This window comes from Lipophrys pholis, assembly GCF_963383615.2.
Source record: "Lipophrys pholis genome assembly, chromosome: 19".
Classification (NCBI taxonomy): domain Eukaryota; kingdom Metazoa; phylum Chordata; class Actinopteri; order Blenniiformes; family Blenniidae; genus Lipophrys; species Lipophrys pholis.
This window is the reverse complement of record NC_137647.1, coordinates 1,328,140-1,330,639: the sequence shown is the minus strand read 5'-3', so window position 1 is coordinate 1,330,639 and position 2,500 is coordinate 1,328,140. Positions and strand designations below refer to the sequence as shown.

The window sequence follows — 2,500 nt, the reverse complement described above, 5'->3', positions numbered from 1 at the left end:
AATTAAACGACTTCTTAGGAAAAATATTGAAGATCCACTTCATAACAAGTCAGAAATTACCAGCCATTGATGTTATTTCCGAATCAGCTCATTTAAAGTATGAATAAAAATGTTTGGTTTACAAAAACAACGTAACTTCATCAGCATAGAGCAGAGATCTTCAATCTGCAGCTCCAGGAGTCACACGTCCATCTTTAGCCCCCTCTAGTGGCATGCTGACACTTTCAGAAAGTTAGATGCATAGAAACAGCTTCTCTTATTTGCAAACCAGAGTCATTTTCAAACGGACTCATCTCTTGGCTGAACAAGTTTTAATAAAAAACTAAACTAACTAAAATGGGAAAAAATAGCTGAAGCCACAGGAAATTTGGAAGAAAATGCAAAAACAGCTTAAAAAGAAACCTAAGATTAGTAGAGTTCGTGAAAAAAAAGAAAATCTTAGGCATTGGAAGAAAAAAAAATCTGTAAAATGATTAATGGAGTTAAAATTTAAAACGTGTCTAAAAGAAATGCAGAAAGAAAAGTGAAACTACTAAAATCAGAACAACATAAATATCAGAACAAGTAATGGAATGTCCAACATCCTCAATTGAAACTTCATTATGTAACATAAGATAACGGTTGTTGTACGTACATGTAACCCTTGTCTGCTACAGACGGCTGATGCACTCCAGCCCTCCGCCACAAGTGGCGCTAGCCTAAAAATGGCCGACAGCCGTCACTTCCGGTCGGCAAGTCGATGCTTCCGCTGCGACCACGTACTGACTCAAACTACAAACAAACCTTCAGAAAAGAACCATAACTTTGAAACCACATCTCGACAGTTCACCAGATTTGACGGTGAGTGGTTGGAGCCCAGTCTCCACCGAACCAGTACGTTAGATATCTGATCGCAGTGGGAAAAAGTTATTTTGTGTGAAAATCGCTACTTCCGGGTTAGCGTGAGCCGCGATCGCGGATATCACTATTTAAAGTTTATATTTCAGATTGTTGTTGATTGTGTTGCGCAACTGTTTTGATGATTGATTCCGGAAAGAAATTATTTTTATTTATGAACATGAACTGTTAATTTTGTGAAACTTATAAGATTTTCCCCTGACCTTGTTTTCAGATCAGGTCGCCCCCCCTCCTGCCCCAGTATTCCTCTGAGAGGTGGCAAGCCGATCCGGTAGGACCCCCTTTATTCCTTTTCTTTGTTGCATCCACCGGATACCATTTTTGTTGGATTATGATTCTTTTCCATTCTCTTTTTGATCCATGAACTTTGTTTTTGGAAAAAGAATCTGATGAACTCTGAACTCTGTTTTTTTTTGGAAACAAGATTCTGCTTTTCTTTTGACAGAAACACTAAAAGAAACGCCGACTAAAGGTCAAACGGGTTTTTGTTAACCGTATCTTCGTGTAGTTATTGTTGTCATTGTTGTGTTTGCTATTGTCATGTACACTTTAAAACGTTAATTTATATATATATGTTCAATGTGTTTAACTATTTTGTTTTCAATATAATTCACCTACAAAACCTTATTTCTGTGTCTCCGCTTTTCATTCACCCCAAGCTCCTATAAATACCTTATAACTTAATTAAAGTAAGCGTTACATACAGCAAAATTATATTTGAAATAATGAATATTTACGTTTAAGTTTGCCTCATTTTGAAGGTTAAACGTGTTTTGCGGCTCCAGTTAGATTTCATTTTTTTGGAAAGTCACGAAACTGGCTCTTTGTCTGTAAAGGTTGCAGACGAGCCTTATAGATCACCACTGCAGCAGAGCTGCGGTTAGTGACTGAAGACGTGCACATCTCTACGAGCTGTAAAAACATTAAAACGCTCGACGGTAACGTGTCGCACTGAGCGTTGAAAATGAAGCGCCGATCGCTGACGACCACGTCGCGTGGCTGCTGTTTAATTAAAAATGATAGGTTTTTAACAGAAAATGTCAAAACGTGACAAGTTTGTCGAACGATGAAGAAAAGAGGGATATAAACTGAGCTAAAAAATAAACAAACTTTAAAAAAAAAAAAAAAGCCAGTGGAGGAACATTATCGGCTCGTCAATACGTGATGCTGAAGGAAGCCAGCGAGGCAATCGGCAGATTCACATCATCCATTTATCCAGAATGCTCTTTCTCTCCACAGTAACTAAAATATTAAATTTAAAAGCGCCATAAAGCCGCAGCGCTTTTGGCTCCTCGGAGGAAAAAAGACGATGGAAGTCTGAAGCACTTGATTTTTAATTGATTTCACTGGAGGCTTTGGGGAGTTTGTGTGTGCGAGTCGGAGGCGGTGAACTTCAGGTGCTCAGTCTGTTGGTGAATTTCCTCCGTGTTCTAAGACCTGAAATGCAATTTGTCCTGCGTGGCAGCGAGCGGCTCTGAACCTCGGATGTAATCGAGAGTTCAGCGTGGAACACAAAGGAGCAGGACGAGGGGCTGCTCACGCCGCCGCCGCCTTCAATTGTCCTGCCAATCACCGGCCAGTCCGAACAGCAAAGTGAAGAACG

At 39.8% G+C, this 2,500-nt stretch overlaps 1 protein-coding gene across 1 annotated transcript in view; it reads right to left on the bottom strand.

The window, feature by feature from the left end:
* Positions 1-2,500, bottom strand: part of LOC308124940 (shisa family member 6) — a gene marked incomplete at both ends in the record, with an annotated part of 80,123 nt that overhangs the window by 62,215 nt on the left and 15,408 nt on the right. The gene's annotated exons all lie outside the window — the stretch shown is intronic.